Raw genomic sequence first — 26828 nt, 5'->3', positions numbered from 1 at the left:
ATTAGCATCAAAGTGTAAATGATTGTGAATTTCACACTTCTTCCACTTGCTCTTGAAAACCATCTTCAGTCACCACTTTTTAAAGTCAACACTTTCTTAAATGAATAGTGTACAAAGGATCCTGATTCACAAATTTAATGGCTGCACTCCTTCATCTTAAAGCCATAGTCATACCCCAAATTAGTTAAGATCAGTGTGTGGTCCAGAGTGTAGAGTTCTTTGTAGCCTAAATATTGCGACTCTTTAGGATATGTTGTGTTTACTCTTTTAGACTCTATTCATTATTTAGACATTCTTTTTTTTTTTTTTTAATTTATTTTACTTATTTATTTTTGGCTGTGTTGGGTCTTCGTTGCTGCACACGGGCTTTCTCTAGTTGCGGCGAGCGGGGGCTACTCTTCATTGTGGTGCGCGGGCTTCTCATCGCGATGGCTTCTCTTGTTGCGGAGCACAGGCTCTAGGTGTGCGGGCTCAGTAGTTGTGGCACGTGGGCTTCAATAGTTTTTGGCTCGCGGGCTGTAGAGCGCGGGGTCAGTCGTTGTGGCGCACGGGCTTGGTTGCTCCGCGGCATGTGGGATCTTCCCGGACCAGGGCTCGAACCCGTGTCCCCTGCATTGGCAGGCGGATTCTTAACCACTGTGCCACCAGGGAAGCCCCTATTTAGACATTCTTATTCATCATGTAATTAAAATGTAATTACAATTACAAAACAATAGAAGTTCCCCAAACTGACCTCAGGTTAACAGATTCTGCTTACCCACAGCTCTGCTACAGGATGAATGCTCAAACGAATACACCTTTTAAATGTTGACATTCTGTTCCTATCTTTGAGTGATATGCTTACTAAGAGTTGATGTCTATTCCCAAACTCTTTAGGTGGATTTTACTGGTAATTATAAGCATGTAATTAAATTTATTAGTAAATAAACTAAAAATGTAAGTGGGAGAAATTGAATTGTTTCCATCAATTTGAAGTTGAATGGTTTAGAAAGATTCAAAAATAGGCAAAAAAGTCACTATCAAATGAGTTGTGGACAAGACAATTATATGAGGTTAAGGGGAAAGAAGATAAAAAATCTAAAGGGATTCTGACATTGGTATTGTGTCAGAAGTATCTAACTTCTTATTCTACTTTCAAGAATATGGAAATTTAGGGTCATACCTTATGATTGATGTAATAAAATAAATCAGAACTTTTATCAATGGACACAAAGAATAGAGTCTAAATGGTCAAAGAATAGGCCTGAGCACTATCTCAAAAGATCGTTGAATGAATGCACACTTCATGTCTTAAAATTTAACATTTTTAATGTATATAGGAGTCATTTTTATGTTTCTTTGTTTTGACTTTTTAAAATACACTGACCAAGTATGCATTATTAAAATATTAATATTACTTTGGGGACTTCCCTGGTGGTGCAGTCATTGGGAGTCCGCCTGCCAGTGCAGGGGACACGGGTTTGAGCCCTGGTCCAGGAAGATCCCACATGCTGCGGAGCAACTAAGTCCGTGCGCCACAACTACTGAGCTTGCGTGCCACAACTACTGAAGCCTGCATGCCTAGAGCCCATGCTCCGCAACAAGAGAAGCCACCGCAATGAGAAGCCAGTGTGCCGCAACAAAGAGCAGCCCCCGCTCACCACAGCTAGAGAAAGCCTGTGTGCAGCAATGAAGACCCAATGCAGCCAAAAATAAATTAATTAATTTTAAAAATTAAAAAAATAAAATATTAGTTTATAAACTGAAATTATTTCAACATGAGAACATATAAGAACACACATGATTATTTTAAAATTCCATTAAATGAATAAATATGAACTAATTCCCAATTCAGTCTCAGGTAAAATAATAGACTCTGTAAGGAATAGAAAGACAAATAAAGCTAAGCACCCACTTTCAAGGCTCTGAAAACTCACAGACTTCTTACATGTGGGAAAGTTCTCAGATACCTATGTACTCACTGTAGAACTGAAAACAGAGAAGAACAAAGAGCATCTTTGTCTACTACTCAATTCTGTAAGGGTTAAAATTGCAACCTGCTGCAGTCCTGACCAGCAGTGCACTCTGAGAGGAAATTAAGATAACAGTATGAGGCACTCTGTGCTTTGGACAAGCAGCCCCCTTAGATAGATGTGTATCTCTGGAAGGATTTTAATGAACCCAGATTCTTGCATCTTCTACTACATAGAAAAGCACTAAGATCATTAACCTGAGATATCTCTTCTTGACTAGCAGTAATCTTTTACCAAGATATATACTTGAGAGCACATGTTCTCTAGCCAAAAAATCACATATAAACCGGCTTCTCCTCCTACCTCTTCAGAACAACTTCCTCAGAGCTACTGAGTGGCTGTCTCCCAGGCCCTAGTCCTCAGTAAGGCCCTGAATAAAACTTAACTCACAACTCTTACACTGTGCATTTTTCCTTCAGTCACTACCCTTCAAGTTGTGCAGATCACAACTGGCATAACCATTTAGAGTGGTTATAATGTGGTCAAAATGAAATGCATCCTTGGTTTTGGTGAACCAATCAGACCCAAGCACTAAAATAGCTGATGTTTTAGAGTCCGTTTTCTATGTCAGCCACATTAACCATTTTTATTGATAGGAATTGTCACTACATTCCTACCACCATCTAGGTAGGGACAAGTAGAAAATACAATGATTAACAAGATCTCTGAATTATTTGCAAAGTGCAATGGAAGGTCTTTGAAGGATTTTAAGGTTAATGACATGATCCAATTTACATTTTAAACACTCTCAGATTATTAGAAGAAGAAAGGGTTAGAATGGAGAGAAAAAAGAAAACCAGAAATGATGTTAATATGTTCTGTTATCTCCAGGTTTCTGAAATTGTTTTATCATGTTTAAGGTGTGGTGAGCACATCTCAACTTCCTTATCCCAGATTCTAAGCTCCTTGATATCAGTAATCACAAATCTCACTGCTTGAAAACATACATCTAGAATTTTCTCGAATTATCTTTATTTAAAAGTTTGTCCTGAAATTCCCATACACAGTAGAGAACGTGGCAGAAATTCTAATAAGTTGGCTTCCAAATGGCATCTCGCCACCTCTTGCACCCAGAAGCAACATAAGCCCTTCCTCATTTTGGCTCAGAATATATGACCACTGCACTCAGGGAACCTAACACACAATACGTTTAGCTCATCACACATTTTGAAAACTACTTTCTCAGCTAACTTTTGAAAATGTGAGAAGACTAAAAAAATGATGTCAGTTCTTTATCATTTTCAGCTACTTCCCTAAAAGTAGATACATTTGCTATTTATCTTTTTTTTTTTTTGGACTCATCAGCCAATTTTCAAGGCAATTTGAGTTCACTTTTTGTGAAAGAGTCTTCAGGAAAATATTCTGTCAAGGGCTTTGGGACAATCAAGATAAATGACACTCCTACATTTTGCTCATACTAATCACCCCTTTATGAATCTGCCCAAAAGCATGAATTCCTCTCTCCCAGGCTGCTCTTTATACAATCCTAATGCTGCTGCATTCTGAGTCCTCTCTGCTTCATGCATTATCACTTCATTCGCTGTCTTGTTCCCCTATTGAGCTGCCTCTCCACCTGAGATTCTATTCTCAGAGTGGTTCTGCTTGGGATTTTGGATACTAGAGATTAAAATTTTGAAAGAATGAAATAACTGATCTTTTAGGTAACCCTCCTCACTGTCATCTCCCAGAGGTTGATATTTTTCTATTTCTTCACCTAAAATTTAGATAATCTGTAAAAAAATATATACAATGGATTTGGGGAAATTTGAGTCTACCCATCGGAATAACTTCTGTTTGTTGTCAATATATTTTTTCCTTTTCTTTTTAATTTTTTTTATTGGCGTATAATTGCTTCACAATGTTGTGTTAGTTTCTGCTGTACAATTACGTGAGTCAGCTATATGTATACATATATCTCCTCCCTCTTGGTCCTCCCTCCCACCCCCCTCTTCCCAGCCATCTAGGTCATCACAGAGGACCGAGCTGAGCTTCCTGTGTTTTACAGCATGTTCCCACTAGCTATTTATTTTATGCATGGTGGTGTATATATGTCATTCCTAATCTCCCAATTTGTCCCACCCTCTCTCTTTCCCTCCCTATGTCCACAAGTCCGTTCTCTATGTCTGCATCTCTATTCCTGCCCTGAAAACAGGTTCATCTGTACCATTTTTTTAGATTCCACATATATGCATTAATATACAATATTTGTTTTTCTCTTTCTGGCTTACTTCACTCCGTATGACAGACTCTAAGTCCATCCACATCTCTACAAATGACCCAATTTTGTTCCTTTTCATGGCTGAGTAATATTCCACTGTATATATATACCACATCTTCTTTATTCATTCATCTGTCGTTGGACATTTAGGTTGTTTCCATGTCCTGTCTATTGTAAATATTGCTGCAATGAACATTGTGGTACATGACTCTTTTTGAATTATGGTTTTCTCAGGGTATATGCCCAGTAGTGGGATTGCTGGGTCATATGGTAGTTCTATTTTTAGTTTTTTAAGGCACCTCCATACTCTTCTCCATAGTGGCTGTATCAATTTACATTCTCACCAACAGTGCAAGAGGGTTCCCTTTTCTCCACACCCTCTCCAGCATTTATAGTTTGTACATTTTTTGATGATGGCCATTCTGACCATTGTGAGGTGATACTTCATTGTAGTTTTGATTTGCATTTCCCTAATAATTAGTGAAGTTGAGCATCCTTTCATGAGCCCCTTGGCCATTTGTATGTTCTCCTTGGAGAGATGTCTATTTAGGTCTTCCACCATTTTTTGATTGAGTTGTTTGTTTCTTTGATATTGAGCTCCATGAGCTGTTTGTATATCTTAGAGATTAATCCTTTGGTTGTTGCTTCATTTGCAAATATTTTCTCCCATTCTGAGGGTTGTCTTTTTGTCTTGTTTATGGTTTCCTTTGCTGTGCAAAAGCTGTTAAGTTTAATTAGGTCCTGTTTGTTTATTTTTGTCTTTATTTTCATTACTCTAGGAGGTAGGTCAGAAAAGATCTTGCTGTGGTTTATGTCAAAGAGTGTTTTTCCTATGTTTTCCTCTAAGAGTTTTATAGTGTCCGGTCTTACATTTAGGTCTTTAATCCATTTTGAGTTTATTTTTGTCTATGGTGTTAAGGAGTGTTCTAATTTCATTCTTTTACATGTAGCTGTCCAGTTTTCCCAGCACCACATATTGAAGAGGCTGTCTTTTCTCCATTGAATGTTCTTGCCTCCTTTGTCTATTCTTGCCTCCTTTGTCATAAATTAGGTGACCATATGTGCGTGGGTTTATCTCTGGGCTTTCTATCCTGTGCCATTGATCAATATTTTCCAAAACTCACACAGAGTTGTGAAAGAAAGGAAATATTAGACTGCAATTATTGCGTGGTAAAACTATCAAAGAATAGGTTTTTAAACTTTCTCTAAACTAGGCTGGAATAGGAAGAAATCACAAATGAGATTAAAAATTTTGATTGATAACTCAATGTGACTGATGTGTGGGAAAAATACTAGGTTGGGAGCCGAGCTTTGGTTTTTCCATGTTTTTGTAGCTGTTAGAACTTAAGATAATGAGGGTTTGTTGTAAAAATATATATATGGAAAAAAGAACTAAGGGAATCTTTGCTAACCCAGTAACAGATATATTCTGGATCTCAAAGGAGAAGAATAGAGTTTGAGAATTAGAAGATGGTTTAAGATCCAAAGTCATTTTACTATCAACATTAACTTATCCTTTAGTTAGACAAGCTCTTGCCAATATTGTAGCTCAGCTCCTCTCTCTAGCTCTACTGCTAGATATCTTTTAGTTTCTGCTTACTCATGATATCTGTACTTTGATCTTGAATGTATTCACAATCTCTGCATACTCAGTTTCTCTTGACCACTGCCATCTTATCATCTCTGATACCCGACTTCTGTATCTTTTCCAGCATCAGCCTTCATCACCAACTGGAACACTCTTTGTATTTTGCACTCAAATTCTCCAAGGAAAAGAATCTGATTGAGTGTTCTTTAGTCATCATTTTGTTTGGGTAGAGTTCTCATGCCAGATTTCTCATGGGCTGCTACTAGCCGATAGATAGATCCATAATACAGGTGTCTGTTTCCCAGCCCTGACCTAATCAGCTGCTGCTGGTGGGACACAATCATGTGGTAATTTTCTGTGCTGTGTTATTCGTGAAGACACCTATCAGTACCTAGTGCTATGCACAGGGGACTAGACTTCCTCTCCAGTGAACTTGGCTTCATCAAGTTTCCATTTCCATACCTATAACAGGAAAAGTTGGATGACATGTCCATTAAAGTCCTTTCAAATTCTAAGGTACTGTGAGTGCATCTTTTGTATTTGTCCTCATTCTTTCTTTCTTTAAAAAAAAATTTTTTTTAGTTACTACTTGTGATGTTAGGTATTATTCTAGATGTTGAGGAAACAGCAGTGACTGAGGTAGACCAAGTGTATAACAAGATTCTGGCAGTAAGAAAACTTTACCCAAGATGGTACCAATTAAGTGGTTTTAATCAAAGAGCTGCTTAGATACGTTAAGAAATGTTTCAGAACTAGATAAGGAGAGTTGAGGCACCCCAAGGCCAGCAAGAGTGAGAAGCTACCACCACATCTAAAGTTGGATGGGCGAGTGGGACATAATGGTAAACCAACGAGACTTTGAGACATGGAGGAAGAGATGCCTGGAAGAAACTATAGTCACAAGGGATATAGGTGCTGCCCCAAAACAAGGAAATTGCAGGAAAAGGCTCCTCAATCTCTCTCTCTTCTCACCCTCTAGGTTACCAGGGCTTTCCATTGGCCAAATCCAACCGAAAGTATGAGAGCAAACGATTCAAGGTGATACAGTCTTCAGCCTCTGAGAGCATACTGCAGCTCCAAGAAAATGGGAAATGGATAGGAGGGGATCAAATGGAAAATAACTGCGGCATAAATCTTACCATCAAGTGGAGTAAACAGATTAAAAACTTAAACTAAAATAAATACAAAATAAAACAATAAAATTTGATTTTTAAAAAAAGTACAAAGGAGGTAAAAGAAGATAGAAAGTGATTTTCAAGGAGGAAGGGATTATTTTAGAATAATGGAAAAAACAGCACATGTTGACAATTTTTGTCATTTTAATAAGCGTACTTGCCTTGGACTTTTTTATTTTGGAATATCTGATATGTGAAAGGAATGTATGTGACATATACAAGTTATGAACATAAAAGAAAAGCAAAAACCCATGAACAACCACCAATTAAAAAAGAAAATATCCAAACCATTGACACTTCTTCGTTCTCCCTCATCCTTTTCTCCTTTCTCATTCTTCATCAGTAAAACTCACTAACCTGAGTTAGTGAGTTTATTACTAAACTCCATTCCATTATGGTTTACTACAGGATATTGAATATAGTTTCCTACGCTATACAGTAGGACCTTGTTGTTTATCCATTCTATATATAATAGTTTGCATCCGCTAACCCCAAACTCCCAGTCCAACCCCCCCTTCCTCTCCTCCCCCTTGGCAACCACAAGTCTGTTCTCTATGTCTGTGAGTCTGTTTCTTTTTCATAGATAAGTTCATTTGTGTCATATTTTAGATTCCACATATAAGTGATATCCTATGGTAATTGCCTTTCTCTTTCTGACTTACTTGGCATAGTATGATAATCTCTAGGTCCATCCATGTAGCTGCAAATGGCATTATTTCATTTTTTATGGCTGAGTAATATTCCATTGTGTATGTATGTATGTATGTATGTATGTATGTATATATATATATATATATATATATATATACCACATCTTCTTTACCCATTCATCTGCCGATGGACATTTAGGTTGTTTCCACGTCTTGGCTATTGTAAATAGTGCTGCTATGAACATAGGGATGTATGTATCTTTTTGAATTACAGTTTTGTCTGGATATATGCCAAGGAATGGGATTGCTGGATCATATGGCAACTCTATTTTTAGTTTTTTGAGGAACCTCCATACTATTCTCCATAGTGGCTGCACCAATTTATATTCCCACTAACAGTGTAGGAGGGTTCCCTTTTCTCCACAACCTCTCCAGTTTAATCACACTCTTTAATACATGTTAGTTTCGCTTATTTTTTGAAACTTATAAAATTGAAATCTTAAATTCATTCTTTTCAGTCTTGTTTTTTCCACTCAATAATACTTTTTAATTCACCTTTGGTGATACACATTGTTGTAGTTCAACTTCACTGTTGAAAAGATATTTCATTACACAAATATTGTATAATTTGTTCATCCATTTTCCTAAGGACATTGTGTTATTGCCAATTTGTTGCTGTTATGATACTGGTGCAAATATTCTTCTATCTCTCTTTTGGATACATAAGCAAGTATTTCTTTGTGGTATATAATGCATACAGGAATAGAATGGGTGTATTACGGACAATGTGCATGTTGAGCTTTATAAAATAGTACCAACTTGTTTTTCCTACTGGTTGTATCTTTGTACACTCTCACCAGCAATGTTCAAGAGTTTCCCTTGATTCATGTACTCTCTGTCATTATGCTATGGGTTAAATGTTTGTATCCCCCCCCAAAATTCATATGTTGAAATCCTAGTCCCCAAAGTGATGCTTACAAGCAGCCCTGAGTTATGATTCTAGACAACATCACCATGATAAGCATATGAGATGGACACTTGGCCTAACAGTTACTAAGACTTCCTAGAAGGTCATTATAATACAAACAGTATAATATTAATACAAAAATAGACAAATTGACCTACAGACCAGGATGGCTGTAAGATAGACTCATATCTCAGAATTTATTGCTTAATAAAGGTGGTACTACAAGTCAGACTGTTTAGTAAACTTTGATAGGAAAGCTGCTCATTATGGAAAAAAATCCATACCTATTACCACCTACAAGAATGGAATGCACGTATATTAAAGAAATAAGCCAAAAGAAACCATAAAGGCAGAAGATAATGTGCCCTAGGGTCAGGGAAGAACTTAAAATTCCAAAAGCATCGTTAATAGTTTTAATCACATCAAATTAAGAATTTCTGTGAATAAAGTTAACATAAAGCTGTTGCAGAGAGATGATATTTGCCAGGTCTAAAACCACAAGGAAATTATTATCTAGAATATACAAGAAACTCATGCATATGAAAAAAGCATCAGAATCTCAAATTTTAAAAATGAGTAAAGGATATTTGAGTCAATTCAGAGCCAAAGAAACCCAATATATGATAGGTGCCAAAAATCATTGGTAATCAGAGGAACGCACTTTAAAACAAAAAAGAGATAACACTTTAGACCCATCATATTCTAAATACAGAGTGTTGAGTGAAAAAAATAAGGAACCCAATACCATCTATGTAAATTACAACTCATGAAATAATTCATGGCTTACACTAATACTTTAGAAAAGAAGACTATAGGGCTTCCCTGGTGGCGCAGTGGTTGAGAATCTGCCTGCCAATGCAGGGGACAAGGGTTCGAGCCCTGGTCTGGGAAGATCCCACATGCCGCGGAGCAACTAGGCCCGTGAGCCACAACTACTGAGCCTGCGCGTCTGGAGCCTGTGCTCCGCAACAAGAGAGGCCGCGATAGTGAGAGGCCCGCGCACCGTGATGAAGAGTGGCCCCCACTTGCCGCAACTAGAGAAAGCCCTCGCACAGAAACGAAGACCCAACACAGCCATAAATAAATAAATTAATTAATTAATTAAAAAAAAAAAAGAAGAATATAAACCAAATATACATTGGGGAATTGGGAGTGAGGAGTGGACCAGAGGCCTTGCAAAGAGCAATGATCACCAGATGCCCAGAACTGCAGAGGATTACTAAGGAACCCTTGGCTCATTAAACAAAGCAAAACCATAGCGCACAGGTGAAATCATACTACATCATCTTAAATTCCCAATTCCATCGTGGGAGTCCTACCCACAGGACACCCAGCTCAGGAGTCCACCATTAGCTAAACTCTTTGCTTCCCTGGGAATATCTTGGTCCCCAACAGTCCCAATCATCCTTCTATAGGCTGAGGATAAAATGACTCTTTATCTAGTTTTCCAAATATTTATATTCCTATGGTAATATAGCACTGGAATAAAAATGTGATGTTTTTTTTTTAATAATTGAAATTTTAACCAAAATTTTTTCTCTCATTTTCTTGTATCCTTTTTTTCCCACCCATTCATTCAGTAGAAGTCATTGCCTCAGGGAAGGGGTAATATGGCAGAGAAAATCTTTTTGGTGTTAAAAGCATCACTATGAAGTATGTAACTTCTAAGCCATAAAACATCATCTCCAGAAAACCAGATAAAGAGCCAGGCCAGCTTGTCCTCAGACTACATAAAAGTGGCCATGACTGCGGGGAACAAGAGACATGGCAGAATCCAAGTTAAATGATGGTGGGTTCCTAAGCTCTGTTTCCTGTAGAACGGTCTCCGCAGATGGAACTGGGAACCCCACATCAGACAGAACTGGGCCCCTAGCCCCAGGGAAGTGCCTGGAACCAGCAAGATTCCTGTGTCCTGTCCCTCAGCTTGGCTCCCCAGCATGGCACCAGGACAAGCCTGAGGCCACCTAACAGAGCATCTTGCAATAATGCAGGAAGAGCTTTGTGCCTGAGAGCAGAGCAGAGACAGCTGCTCTGAAAGTCGTTTGTAAGATCGTAGTAGATGCACCAGGGGCCCAAAGTCAAAATGGGAACAGAGACCCCTCCTATGAGTCTATGTAGATGAAGAATGATTTCAAGGAAAGGTCTTCTCCATCCCTCAAGTCTCTGCCCTCGCTCTTAGACATCACCCCACAGAAAGGAAGAGGCACTCCACTAAACACATGGGCTCTCAATGCGGGACTATCTTGCTCCCCAGCAGACATTTGGCTATACCTGGAGACATGTTTTGTTGTCACAAGTGGGAGGTGCTGCTGGAATCTGATAGGCAGAGGTCAGAGATGCTGCTGAACATTCTACGGTGCACAGAACGGCACCCCCCATACAAAGACTCACCCAGCCCCAAATGTCAGCAATGTCAAGGCTGAGAAACACTTCCCTAAACTGAGACTAGGTTTTTGACGACTTGGCACACTAACAATTTATTTATTTATAACTTTTTATAATTTATAATTTTTATAATTTATAATTTATGATTTATAATTTATAACATATAATAATTTATAAATATATACATTAATAAAATAAATTAATTAATATAATTTATTTATTTATAACTTTTAAAATTAAAATATTTATTTATATTAAAATAAATAAATATAATTTATTTATTTATAACTTTTTATAATTTATAATTTTTATAATTTATAATTTATAACATAAGTGCTCATTTGTTTTAAATAAAGAAAATTACACCTAGTTCGTGGGTTGAAATGTGGAACTACTTGCTTACGCTCAGGAATATATCCTTTGTCTAATATAAAATAATCAACAATTATCAGTTTTGAATTTAATGAAAAGGTTTTGCAGGGGAAGAAAAGTTAATTAGCTTTAAAGTAAGACAAAGCGCCTCACTCACAAGGAGGAAAAAAGAATTGGAGACATGAGACAGATTCGTGAAGCTTATGACACTATTCCGAAGCAAATGAGAGAAGCAAAGGGGGAGTAGCGGGTGGGGAGTGGGGTGGGGGGTTAGGGGAGAAGAAAAGTACGTGCAGGGAAGTCATCCCTGGAGGAACATTCAGAGGGGAACAAGTGGCTCCTTACTTAGGATGATGGGGACCATGAGCATTTTTCAGAGAGGTGAGGTGGGTTTTCTTCCAGACTCTCCAGTGAAAGTTTACTAAGAAGGTGGCATGAGAACCTCAGATCACTAACATCCAGGAAGAATATCAGCAAAGGGAAAATTGAAGGGCTTTCAAAAATAGTATAGGTGAAAGCAAAAGCCAGAAACAATGAAGAGAGGAAAAGGGGGAAAAGAGACGAAAAGGAGGAAGGGAGAGGAGAGAGGAACAGGGGAAGGGAGGGAGAGAGAGAGAGATCTAGAAACAATTGCAATGAGTAATAAAGTAAACCAGTCTTATGTTAATGACATGCCAAAGTGTTTCATTTTTTATGCAAAAGCAAATAACTGTGAAGTATCCCCAACATAAACACTGATTAAAAGAGATTAAATGTCTCAGGATGAAATGTCATAATATTACACAGTCAGTTTGTGGTGTTCTCAAAATGTTAATGACCTCCAGCTTCAGCTGCTTCCATTACCAGCTCTCTCAAGGGAGAACAGCCTCAGCTGCAGGGCTGCCAGGAGGAGCTCAGAGCCTCGTCCCATCTCCTCCCCATTAATAGATAAAATTTCACTGAAAATGATTCGGTGACATTTGGCCATAATTCAGAAGGGACCACATTTTTTAAAAAGAATTTTTCTTTTATCAGAAAGTACTTGAGTTTATCTTACCATTTCAATAATGTTCCAGACCTCATTCAGTCAGTCTTCAGTACTCTTTGGAATAATAATTTTCTATTCTCTAACAGTGACATTTCCCCAGCAATGGTAGAATCTGCAGAAAATTTAGGAAGTGAGAGTTCATCATTTTACAAACTAATTCTGGAAAAAAAGCATGGGTCAGGATGAATTTATCACTATTTCACCAGGACTGATCCCAGAATTCTACATAAAGTGTTAGTGTACTCTGAGTGGCCACGCCCCCTCACTTACTTTAATAAAAATCATTAGTACTTCTGGTCTCCACAATTATTTTTGCCTCCAAGCCAAATAAAATAGGCTAACACCCTGTGGTTACTTTATAAATTAGTCATTCTCTCCCACCTATTCTACTGACCCAGTTTCTCTCATACAGCCAGGACACGTGGCATCTAACTGGCTACACTTTTGAACACATGAACCTCAATGGGTATGTATCTGTTGCCTAGTAATATCTACGCTTTCTGCAGTACATAAGTGCATTCAGACATTTATGGTTGGTGCAACTTTGCATTTATTCAACAAACGCTCATTGAGTTTTTATTAAGCACAAGCTCTCTAATTAGTCCCTTCTCTCAATACATTTCTAACATCTGGAGTGGGGTCAGGGGTGACAGAAAGAACAACATGGGGCAGGATAGGTACGTGCCACTTCCAGGGTCCAGTTAAAGCTCTCAGTAACTAACACAATGAAGTTTCTTAGCTGGAGACTTCAGGAAAGACCCCAGGGCAGGTGGGTTATACAAAATGGACCTCGTAAATTTTGACAGAATGTTGACTGAGATGAAATGAATAAAACATTCTATCTGTCCTGTCTGAATACAGTAGCCTATAGCCACATATGGCTATTTAAATTAAAGTTAAGTAAACGGAAATAAAATTTAAATTTCAGTCACACTAGCTTCAAGTGCTCAATAGCCACACGTAGCTAGTGGTGACCATATTGGACAGTGTAGAAGAATATTTCCATCACTGCAAAAAGATTCATTGGACAGCTCTGTTCTAAGTCGAAGAAATGGGATAATTACCACGAGAAACCACAAGTGTTTTACAGATGTCTGGAGACCAGCAAACACCCCCCATTTGCTGGTGCATAAAATAAAAGAGTAGTGGAAAATAAGACCAGAAAGGGAAGTTAAAGTCAAATTCTAGTGAGTCTTGAACACACTCACGTGGAATCTTGTTTGGAGCAGAGGACTGAGACTTAGAAGGATTAATTTTTGGTAATGTGTAAAATGATGATCTGGAAAAACAACTAAGCAAGGAGTCCTGAACTCTGGTTGCACATTAGAATCACCTGGGGAGCTTTTTAAAACCCCAGTGCCCAGGCCATACCCAGGAAGAACTAAATCAGAATCACTGGAGGTGAGACTCAGATGTCAGTATTATTTAAACCTTCCCAGGTGATTCCAATGTGCCGAGGGACTTAGGGACAGCCGCTGTTTTCACATGTATAGCATCACTTCTTGCACTTCTGTCAACAGTAACCTCTTTCCTCTTATGAACTTCCCCTTATCATTTCTACTCAATCCTGGTGAGGGTGCCATAATAACCTAGTTCCCTGGTCACTAGAGGTGGCCTTGGAACCAAATCTTGACAAATCACAATACCCCAGTAATGTTGGTTGTAGTGACTGGCCCAGATTTATACTACAATCCAGGTCCTGCAAGGAAGAACCTGTTCTGGGATTTTACGTACATATTCCTGGTTAGAAAGGCTCTCAGTTCCATCTAGGAGGTCACTACACTGAGATGATGTTGGCCTGAATATCCTTGTGAATGTGTTCCTTCCTATGCTCCATCACAACCATCACTCCATTGCAAGGTAGAAAGTCATCCACACAAGAAAACTACAAAATTCATAAATACAAGCAAACTATAAGCTCCCTTTGGAATCTGTTTAAAGGATTGACCAGGATTGGGGATCACAGACAGTTCTTGATCTCTTTCCACCTTGAAAGTACAACCAATGTCCTACTCAGTTATTTTGGCCAGCCATTCCAAAATGAATGAATGGGGGTTTACTGTGTTCTGTGTTGATGATTCATCACCATAGGCCAGTGAAGCAGAGAAAGTATCAGAAGCAGTGAACATAACTGGTTGGACCAGTAAAGTGGATGGGGCTTAGATCTACTCACAGGAAGGGAAAATAAGGCTTTTGATGAGAAAAGACAATAGCCGGTAGTATAGGCATTCTTTCCACCCCTGCAATCTTTCCACTGCTGACGTCTCCTGTCATTTTCACATGAGGACCCAACCTTTACCTTACACTATCTCAGGCATTTTATGTAACTTAACTCAGGCAATTTTCAGATGCCAGTCTCTACAGGATGTGCTCTGTATTTTAAAGAAATTTTACAATATATTTCCATTTGTAGCATTTTAAGATGTAGGCTTCTATGACATGTGATAAAGAGAAATCTCTTCCCTGGTGGGAGGTGATCAAGATACCCTCTTCAAGTTCTAATAGTGAATGACCATATTTAAAATGTGCGCACATTCTGTGAACGTTAAAAAAAAAAAAAAAAAAAAAGACTGAAAGGTGAGATCCTAAAGGTCAAAAGTAGAGAATGGAGAGAACATAAAAATTTTATTCTATTTTTTCCATAATCAGAAAAAGAAGTTTTATGTAAGTCCCTTTGATTTGCTAAATAAACATATTTGTGGATAGGAAATTCAAGAGACCTTTGGCATTTGAAGAAATTAACTGTCTCAGTATTCAACTGTATCAATCACACAATGGCACTTGGTTTTCACCAAGCCACAAGGGGTCCAGATCACCTGGCAAAGATGAAGTGAAAATGTACACTGTCAACAATAACAGGCTACATGATCATGAGGTTCCTATGCATTATCCCAGAGCAGACTAGTTTTGTCGAAGCCACCAGGATTTCAATACTCTCCTGGTGAGAAGACCTTTCCATTCTATAAATTCATTCATTTAAAAAAAGTGATCTTACCCTAAACCTGTGGACTTCAAACCTTCTTTTTAAAGTAGACAGATGTCCAGTATGGAAATCAGATAGAAGATCCTATAGGTGGTAGGGGGAAACAGGGCCCTTTGAGTTTTCTCTTTCTATTCCCTACATAATTCCAGAGATGCCAGTGAGCAAGGTTTGAAAACCACTATATCAAACTATTACCATCACTGGCTGCCAAGTATGACATCCCCTGGAGTTGTACAGCATAGCAGGCCTGCCCAAAAGGCCAGAAACAGCAATTAATTATTAGAACTAGGATGTTTTTGTATCTTCCAGTGTCTCTTATAAAAATGCAAATGTTCCTGGAGAGAAACATCTTAAGCAATCATGGGGAATTATTTTATCAATTCAATTTGCAGCTTGGAAACTTTGGTGACAGCAAAGCCCTGTAGGATTGGGCACAGATAAAGGAACTGAAACAGATGTAACCAAGGAAAAATGTCTTTACTTCCTGAGGTTGTACAGGACCCACCTAACAGGCTATCGATAGTTTTTAAATAAAGAAAATTATAAAATGGCCAACATTTGAATGTATCTTGATTGCCAGATACTTTTCCAAGTCTCAATCTACTTTTTAGCTCATTTTATGTATTCTTTTATTCCTTTATACATTAACTCATATATGTATGCCTTACAACAACTACATGATGAAAGTATAATTTTTATACCCATATTACAGATGAGGCAACTGAGGCACAGAAGAGTTAAGGTCACACAGCTAATAAGAGGCAGAGCCAAGATTCAAATCTGCACAATCTGACTCTAGGGCCTGTGATAACCTCACACAATGGTTCATCTTCCAGAGGTGGACAATTATTTCAGTTTACCCCAGCACTTCTAAAGGGTGGCCCCCTCTGAACTTTAACTCTCTAACCTCTGTGATTCTCTTGATTTTGGCTAATTACCCTAGAGAAAACACGAAGGATGAATTTCCAGTAAGCTATGAGCTTATTGAGATGGGAATTATCTTCTAGTTTTGCACCCAATCTAACCAGTTGAATAAGGATTTCACTCAGTTGAGGCTTGATATTTTCAGGTCTGCCATGCACTGCAGCAAGTGTTGTGATGCTCAGCTCAGGAAAATGACACATATAGAGTTTAACTGAATATCATCTTCTAGAGCTGAACTGTGAAAACTGGTGACCCTAGGAGTTTGGCCTTTGCCCGTATCACTAAAGCATCCATATTTTCTTCTAGGAGTTTCATGGTTTCAAGTCTTATGTTCAAGCATTTAATCCATGTTGAGTTGATTTTTGTGAGTGATGTAAGATAAAAGTTCAATGACACTCTTTTGAACATGGCTATCCAGTTTTCCCGGCACTGTTTATTAAAGAGAGTATCCTTTCCCCATATTCTTGGCTCCTTTGCTAAAAATTAATTGACCATATAGGCATCAGTTTATTTCTGGGCTCTTTATTCTACCCCATTGATCTATGTACGTGTTTTTATGCCAATACCATACTGTTTTGAGTACTACAGCTTTGTAATACAGTTTGGAATCAGGAAGTGTGATGCCTCCAGCTTTATCCTTTTTCAAGATTGCACTGGTTATTTGGGATCTTTTGTGGTTCCATACACATTTTAGGATTTTCTTTTCTAATTCTGTGATAAATGCCATTGGAATTTTGACAGGGATAGCATTGTATCTGTAGATCACTTTGGGTAGTCTGGACATTTTAACAATTATTAATTCTTCCAATCCATGAACACAGAATATCTCCATTTATCTGTGTCCTCTTCAATTTCTTTCATCCATGTCTTATTGTTTTCAGTGTACCTCCTTGGTTAAATTTATTACTAAGTATTTTATTCTTTTTGATGCTATTTTAAATGAGATTGTTTTCTTAATTTTTATTTCTGAAACTTTGTTGCTGGTGTACTATATAGCACAGGGAACTATATTCAATATCCTGTGATAAACCAAAACAGAAAAGAATATGAAAGAGTGTATATATATGTATAACTGAATCACTTTGCTGTACAGCAGAAATTAACACAACGTTGTGAATCAACTATACTTCAATAAAATAAATTTTTTTAAATGCAACTAATTTTTGTATACTGATTTTGTATCCTTCAACTTTACTAAAATCATTTCTTAGTTTTAACATTATTTTTGGTGGAGAGAAGACTCAATATTTTAAAGATAGTTTTCCCCCAACTAACATAGATTCAGTGTAATCCAATCAAATGCTCATCAAGCTTTTTTTTTTTGGAAATTGACAATCTGATTATAAAATTTATGTAGACTAGACAAAACAATTTGGGAAAAGATAACAAAGTTGGAGGACATACTCCATTGATTTCAAGATTTACTTTACTACCTTAGCAACCAAAACAGCATGATACAGTGTACAAATAGACATGCAGGTCGATGGAAGCAAATAGAGAATTTAGATATAAACTCACACTTATATGGTCAATTGATTTCAACAATGGCACCAAGGTAATTCAGTTGGGAAACAGTACTCTTTTCAACAAATGGTACTTGAACAATTGAACATCCAAGGTCAAAACAAAATAAATGTACTCCACCTTTACTTCACACCATATATAAAATATAACTAAAAGTACATTATACACCTACAAATTTAGAGCTAATACGACAAAACTTCTAGGAGGAAATATAGAAGAAAATCTTTGTGACCTTGAATAAGGCCAAATTTCTTAAATAGGACACGAAAACACCCCAAAAACTGATAAATTAAACTTCATTTTAAAAATTTGTTTTTCAAAGACATTTTTAAGAAAATTAAAAAGCAATCCAAAGACTAGAAGAAAATATCTGTAAAACATAGATCTATTAAAAGACTTGTGTCCATAATATATAAAGAACTCTGACAACTTAATAAAGACAACAACCCATTTTTAAAACGAGTAAGAGATTTGAATAGAGAGCTCAACCAAGAAGATATATAGATGATAAATAAGCACAAGAAAAGACATGCAACATGATTAACCATTAGCAAATGCAAATTAAAACCACAGTGAGATACTACACACCCTCTAGAACTGCCAAAATTACCAAGTGTCTGAAAGAATGTGAGGCAACTCAAACCCTCATACATTATACATGGGAACACACTTTAGAAAACAGTTTGGCTACCTCTTATACTCTTATAAAGATAAATATACACTACTCTATGACCCAGCAATTTCTCTTTTATATATTTACCCAAAGAAAAGAAAGCATATGTCCACACAAAGATGTGATTCAAATGCTCATAGCAACTTCCTTTATAATAGCTCAAAATGTAAATAATCTAAATATCCCTCAACTGATGCAAGGATAAACAAAACGTGATTATTATCCTAAAGGAGAACACAATAAAAAAGGAGCAAGGTACAGATGTACGCAAAAATATGGAATATTCTCAAAAGTATGACATTAAGAAATACAAAGACTGTGCACTCTATGAATTCATCTTTTAGTAAATTCTAGAAAAAGCAAAATTGTAATGATACTAAAAAAATCAGTGGTTGCCTGGGACCAGAAGGTTAGGAAAGGGACAGCTTCCTGCAAAAGGACAGCTGGAAATTTTGGTGTGATAGAAATGTTCTGTATAATGATGTTGGTGGGTTGTGAAACTGTATAAAATTGTCAAAATTCATCAAATTGGAAATGAGCTTGGTGAATTTTATTGTATGTAAGTCAATGAAGCTGACCAAAAAATGAAAGGAAGAAGATCTCTCTATCAAGGAGTTATATACTTTCCAGAAACAGAAAATAAGAAATGGAGAAAAATTAAATGTCTTTAATGAAAAAAAGAGATGCTTTCAAAGATATTTTGTTTTGTATAATGGTGTGTGTATTAGTCAGGGTTCCAGAGAAACAGAATGAATAGTGGGTATAGAGCGAGAAAGAGAAATAGATTTATTTTAAGGAATTGGGTCACGGGATTGTGGAGACTGGCAAGTCCAAAATCTGCAGGGTGGGCCAGAAGAATGGAACCCAGAGAAGAGGTGCAGTTCAAATCTGAAGGCAGTCTGCTGGCAGAATTCCCTCTTCTTCTAGTGAAGTTAGTCTTTTTCTATTAAGGCCTTCAATTGATTGGATGAGGCCCACCCTCATTATGAAGGGTAATGCAATTTACTCAATGTCTACTCATTTAAATGTTATCTCCGTTAAAAAATACCTTCATAGAAACATTTATTTATTTATTTATTTATTTTAACATCTTTATTGGAGTATAATTGCTTTACAATTGTGTGTTAGTTTCTGCTTTATAACAAAGTGAATCAGCTATACATATATACATCTGCCCATATCTCCTCCCTCTTGTGTCTCCTTCCCACCCTCCTTATCCCACCCCTCTAAGTGGTCACAAAGCACCCAGCTGATCTCCCTGTGCTATGCAGCTGCTTCCCACTAGCTATCTGTTTTACATTTGGTAGTGTATATATGTCAATGCCACTCTCTCACTTCGTCCCAGCTTACCCTTCCCATTCCCTGTGTCCTCAAGTCCATTCTCTACGTCTGTATCTTTATTCCTGTCCTGCCCCTAGGTTCTTCAGAACCTTTTTTTTTTTTTTTTGTTTCCATATATATGTGTTAGCATACAGTATTTGTTTTTCTCTTTCTGACTTATTTCACTCTGTATGACAGACTCTAGGTCTATCCACCTCACTACAAATAACTCAATTTTGTTTCTTTTTATGGCTAAGTAATATTCCATTGTATATATGTGCCACATCTTCTTTATCCACTCATCTGTCGATGGACACTTAGGTTGCTTCCATGTCCTGGCTATTGTAAATAGAGCTGCAATGAACACTGTGGTACATGACTCTTTTCGAGTTATGGTTTTCTCCGGGTACATGCCCAGTAGTGGGATTGCTGGGTCGTATGGTAGTTCTATTTTTAGTTTTTTAAGGAACCTCCATACTCTTCTCCATAGTGGCTGTATCAATTTACATTCCCACCAACAGTGCAAGAGGGTTCCCTTTTCTCCACACCCTCTCCAGCATTTGTTTCTAGATTTTTTGGAGCTACATAGAGTCATTTAGTTAGGTACCATTAGCATTTGCCCTTATGGAGAAAGATGGAAGAATTTCCTTAGGTATTACCTTTGCCCTCCCACTAGCTGACCTTGGAGACAGCAAGCTCAGCACCGTAGGTCTCCATCTATAAAATTAGTATAATATCTACTTCACAGAAGTGTTAGGGGAAAGATACATTAATAAGCATCTAAGCAATTGGAGATTTGCATCACATATATTGCTACCCATGCCTTTGTGCTATGCACTCCCAAAGCCCCCCAGCAAGTCCTTCTTATAATATAGCCCCATTGCCCTTCATCCCAGGCCCAACTCCAGTCTGATTCCTTTTTTGCCTGCCAAGGAGGACTTTGCACTCCCACTTCAAAAAGTGCTTCCAGACAAACAAGAGGCAAAAGGAACCAGGTGCCTTCCACTCCTTCAACATCATTCATTCATCACCTCTTAAAGGTGAATGGTGTCTAAGAAATCTCAGAAAGCCTTAGCACAATGGTTCATATGTAGACGAAGATTTCTCTTTCCTGATGGATTTACACAAGAATCTGTTCCAAAGCAGAATATTGACAGCCAACTGGAAATGAGCATGGAGCCAAATGTTAACAATATCTGGCCCACCCTGCAGATTTTGGACTTGCCAGTCTCCACAATCCTGTGAGCCAATTCCTTAAAATAAATCTATTTCTCTTTCTCGCTCTATACCCGCTATTCGTTCTGTTTCTCTGGAACCCTGACTAATACACACACCATTATACAAAACAAAATATCTTTGAAAGCATCTCTTTTTTTCATTAAAGACATTTAATTTTTCTTCATTTCTTATTGTTATTATGTTAACAATTATCAGTGATAATCTATTACCTGTTTTAGTGAGTGCTTGTTCAAGGCCATAAACATTGCCATTTAATCCTTACACAACTCATCAAGGTAGATAATTTTTAGTCCTACTTTACAGACAAAAAATTAGAGTTACCATATGATCCAGCAATCCCACCCCTGGGCATATATCCTGGAAAGATGAAAACTCTAATTTGGAAAGATACAAGCACCCCAATATTCATTGCAGCACTATTTACAATAGCCAAGATATGGAAGCAACCTAAATGTTCATCGACAGATGAATGGATAAAGAAGATGTAGCACATATATACAATGGAATATTACTCAGCCATAAAAAGAATGAAATAAGGGCAATTTGCAGCAACATGGATAGACCTAGAGATTATCATACTAAGTGAAGTAAGTCAGACTGAGAAAGACAAATATCATATGATATCCCTTATATGTGGGATCTAAAAAAATGATACAAATGAACTTAATCACAAAACAGAAATAGACTTACAGACATAGAAAACAAATTTATGATTACCAAAGGGCAAAGCAGGGGAGGGAGGGATAAATTAGGAATTTGAGATTAACAGATATACACTACCATGTATAAAATAAATAAACAACAAAGACCTACTGTATAGCACAGGAAACTATATTCAATATCTTGTAATAACCTATAATGGAAAAGAATCTGAAAAAGAATATATATATGTGTGTGTGTGTGTGTGTATATATGTGTAAAACTGAATCACTTTGCTGTACACCTGAAACTAACACAACATTGTAAATCAACTATACTTCAATTAAAAAAAGAAAGAAATTAATTAGAACGAAAAGAAGTTAAATAATTTGGTTACAGTTGTTAGAATCAGATTTGAACCAATGTGAAGGAAAAGGACCCTATAAATTTATTCATCCTTTAGGACATTGCACACAGAATAAAAGGGTTAATACAAACTTCTCAAAATTGACAATGGGAACCAGTTGTACCAGAAGAAGATGTGAGAAGCTGTAAATTCTTCATCCTGAGGCCACAAGCCCATGTCAAGGCCCTTAGTGGAGAGGACTGAAGGGAAGGCAGAAAGGGTGCATGCACTGAGATATAGGGGTACCTACTCTTCCCTCCTGGCACCCCAACTCCCAGAAGACTTATACTTGACAAACTGCTTTCATTTCCTGTCCCACCCTTCCAACTTAATACCATTATTAATAGGCACATCTTTCATGCAAAGCTTTCTTTTGGAAATTGATGGGAAGTAGGTAGGTGGGTGAGGCAGCAAGAAGAAAACACACTAAGAAGAAAAGGTGGTAAGTGGGTGGATGAAGGTCACTGGAGAAAAACTGAAACCAGAAATATATTCATCCTTGCTTGGAAAATATGACTAAGTAAAATAAGTGTGATCATTTGAGGTAGTCAGTCAGTCTGACCTTTATAAAAAGAGCAGGATGATTTTACTTTTCTCCCACTCCACGTCATTTTAAAGCAATCCATAAGGGTTCACTTCTATCAGAGGATAGTGAGTTGCTGTTGTAGAGCTGTTATCTACAAAAAAGAGTTTCAGATGGGTCAGCTCATACTTTCCCACTTTCTTTAAAGTATAGGGGTGATGGACTCCAAAGAAAAACCAAGTGGTTATTCTTGTGTGACTCTTCTTGGATATAGCCTAAACAGACAAGCCAGGGGAAAACATCTTAAGGCAAAACTTGTTAGGAACAGAAGAATAACCTGCTTCATCTTTTTTGACCATCTCAACATTTTATTTTCTAATGAACTCCAGGGCTAGAGGGTAGAGAGATGCCACAGTAGGCTAGATGGGGCAGTAGGCCAAGTAACTCCTCAGCAGTGACCCAGACTGAGTGAAGAAAGGGTGGGTAATCTCATTTCCTCATGGAATGAGAAGATTCTTTCAAGCAGCATAAGAAAAAATGACCAGTTATGAGGGAAAAAAGAAGAAAATGGAAGTGGATAGCTGTTCATCTTAAAAGGTTTTCAAGTCTGATGACAGGATTTTTTGATCTTCACCAGGTGCAAAGTTTTAGGAGATTCCAGCTCATTAATGCAGAACCTTAAGGCTCGTCCTGAAGGAACCCGTATTAGTTTCCTAGGGCTGCTAAAACAAAGTAACACAAACTGGGTGGCTTAAAACATCAGAAACGTATTGCCTCACAGTCTGGAGGCCAGAAGTCTGAATCAAGTTGTCAGCAGAACCGTGCTCCCTCTGAAGCTGGTAGGGGAAAATCCTTCCTTGTTTCTTCCTAGATTCTGGAAGAAGCCATCAATCCTTAGCATCCCTCACCTGTAGCTGCCTCAGTCCAGTCTCTACCTCTGTCATCACATGGTGTTCTCCCTGTGTGTTTCTGACATCACATGGCATTTTCCTCTTTTTATAAAGACAGCAATCATGTTGGATTGGGGCTCACCCTAATGACCTCATCTTAACTCAGTTACATCGACAATGAACTCATTTCCAAATTGAGTCACACTCCCTGGGGGTTAAGCCTTCAGCATATCCTTTCTGGGGAACCCCAGCAGTTCATGTCCACATCTTACATGCATTCATTCACTCTCCAAGTATAAAACACCTGTGCTATGCCTGCTGACCCCTCCAGAAGCAGCTCCACAGAAGCAGGGTAGGTGTGGAGTGGGAGGTAGATAGAGGTGTTCAGGACACAGAGGCTGGATGAAATTCCAGCAGGGGCGGCAAGAGTCAGGTAAGTGACAAACAGAATGAAACCGGGAAATGTTCACAATTTTGTGTAACACCATACTAGAGTACAAAAACGAAAAGAGAGTAAGTAGCAGTGTCACGTTCCCAGTAGAGACCAATGAGATGAGGTCTGTAAAACACAGCAGAATGATCACTTTCTCTCACATTTAGTGCCAAAGTATATAGTTTTAAGGCAAGTTTACAACATTTTCTATCAGGATTACAATTTTTCTATTAAAATTAAGTTGTGCATATATACTCATGAAATCTTTTCCAAAATTTTTAAACATTGTATTTCAGAATAATTGTGCCAGGAAAGTAAGTTACCTAAATAAAGGCACTAAACTATTTGAAAATAGATCTTTCTGGTTTTTTTCAAAGATATATATTCATTAAAATTAGCTTAATACACATTGTCTCTTAGGAATATGACTGGCTCAGGTGATGCAGATTCTACTTCCACTTCAAATATATGTAGAAATGCTTGGTAAATATAACACTTTTTAAATACAAAACTAATCTTAAAGGAAATGCTAAGTTCATAAATGAAAGAGTAAATATAAGCGTTGGTGCCTCTGCCCCTGGGAGGAAAAGAGTCCACCAGACCCCAGTGTGGATCTTGACAGCAAAAGGTTAGGTTTTCAACACCTAGTTTTATTCAGGGATATGAGAGTTGGAAATAAAGCACTTAAATAAAGCCAGGACCCTGATAGAGCCATCTTTTCCACGAAAAAAGTGTCTACAAGTAACAAGGAAGCCTGTAGTCTGTTCAAAACACTGAATAGGGAAAAGCTAAGTTTTCCAAGAGAAATTAAAATTGTACACCTAATGAGGCGTGAGATCTAAATGTGCACTACCCAATTGGCACAAACACTCAAGCTGGGAAACGAGCTTTAAAAAGAAAAGTACATGGAAACTAGTGTTTCTCACAGAAGTAAATGGACAAACAACAAAAAGATACAGGTACTTTATAAAGAATCCAGATCACATACGACTTCCACAGATAAATAAGTGTGAATATGAGCTAAACCTAAGAAATTTTAAATCATTAAAGAAAATAAGTCACTATGAGAAAGTCAGCAAATACAAGAGGATAATCAGCATGCTATTTAAAACCTTCAAATAGTATAAGAAGACTCCAAAATAAGTATAAGTAGTAAAAAAAAATAAGAATATGAAATAAAGCACTAAGAAAATTAATGACACTATTTTAAAAGGCAGATTAGTAAAAGAATCAATCATCTTTCTAGAAATTAAAAAGACATTGTTACTAAAATCTAAAATGCAGAGAATGAGTAAAACAGTACATGGAAAATAGTTTGGAAAAAATTACCCAGAGCTGTTAAAAAAAAAAAAAAATTGTGAATACAAGGTTAAAACATAAAAAGCATAAATTGAGAAAGTCCAACATACTTCCAATAGGAGTTTCAGAAAGAATAAAAGAGAAAATGGTGGCAACAGAGAAGTTTAAGAATAATAGTGGAGAATTTTCCAGAACAGAAAATCAGTCCACAATTTAAGCAAATAAAGTTAATTCTGAGCAGGAATAAAAAGTAAATTTGCACCGAGTCACATCAGAATGAAATTTCAGAATACAATATCAAAGAGAAAAATCTTAAGAGCAACTTGGAGAAACAGAGATTACCTATAAAAGAATAACAATTAAAAGGATTGTAGATTCACGTCAGCAAAAATAGAGGCCAGAAGACAATGAAAAAATGTCAGTTTATAATTTTATACAAGCTAAGTAATTATTTAAATATAAGTTTTCAAACAAAAATAGAGAAGCAAAAGACAAAACAAAAACAAAACATGATAAATGAAGAGATAAACTAAGATCATCAAAATGAATCCAAATCAGTAATTACAAGAAATATAAAATATTAATCTCAAGTGTAAGAAAGCAGAAATTCTAGGATAGGATTAAAAATAAAAATTATTTGCTATTTATACAAAACATACTTAATACTCAAATATATGGAAGTATTACATTTAATAAATAGGAAAAGATAAACCAAGACAATACCAAAGGAATAAAACCTGTGGTGGCAATATTAATATCAGGCAATAGAAATTTTAGGCAAAATTCATGGTAGAGATCAAGAAAATCATTACTTTTAATAACACAGGGACAGTTCCCCAGGAAGATGATCCAGAATGTACCTCATAATATTGCTTTAAAATATAGAACAAAAATGGACAGAAATTCATAAAGAAATATCCCTGATAATGGTGAATAAAATACTCTCAAATACAATTCATATAAGAATAAAACTTTCATAGATGTGAAACCTAGTTAAGGTTTAAGACAAATTATCTCCACAGTCTTCTTAGTTACACGACGCATAAGCCTATGAAACCACAGTTTAAAAAATCTTGCTCTGTCACAGATGATAAATTTTTAAATAATGAAGTTTAAATATAGTTAAGCTTCTTATGTCAAATAACTTTTTAAAAAGCAATAATCCTTTTTGACATAGTGCCTTTGTGTGTATAAAAAAACTTCCATAAACATCGATGCTCAGAAAAAGTAGGTCACAAAGTCACACAGAATATTAATAACTAAGAATAAGCCTAGGGCTCTTAACTGTAAAACTCAGTGTTCTTTACATGTTGCCAAACTGCCTCTCAAGGATCTTAAAGGATTCGATGGAAAATATAACCATTGATCCATTTATTTCATCCAGTATTTACTGGTGTGTATACTGTCTAAAAAGTGCTTATGATGATGAATCAGATACACACAGACCAAGCACAGTACCTTAAACACTGATTTCCCAGTCTTTCCATTTGTGGGTTTCCCCCATCTTTCTCACTGCTCCCTCTTGGTCCCCATTGTAGGCTACTCTTTCCCTGCCCAACCTTTACCTCATCTCCAGGATTC

At 37.0% G+C, this 26828-nt stretch overlaps 1 long non-coding RNA gene across 1 annotated transcript in view; it reads right to left on the bottom strand.

The window, feature by feature from the left end:
- LOC118905317 overlaps positions 1-26828 on the bottom strand; it is a 186432-nt gene that overhangs the window by 18800 nt on the left and 140804 nt on the right. Inside the window, exon 3 of the long non-coding RNA XR_005022202.1 lies at positions 12404-12506. This is a non-coding gene — a long non-coding RNA (uncharacterized LOC118905317). The remainder of the gene's footprint in view (positions 1-12403; positions 12507-26828) is intronic.

This window comes from Balaenoptera musculus, chromosome 12 (genome assembly GCF_009873245.2).
Source record: "Balaenoptera musculus isolate JJ_BM4_2016_0621 chromosome 12, mBalMus1.pri.v3, whole genome shotgun sequence".
NCBI lineage: Eukaryota > Metazoa > Chordata > Mammalia > Artiodactyla > Balaenopteridae > Balaenoptera > Balaenoptera musculus.
Note: the sequence above shows the minus strand (reverse complement) of the source record. Positions and strands in the feature narration are given on the sequence as shown.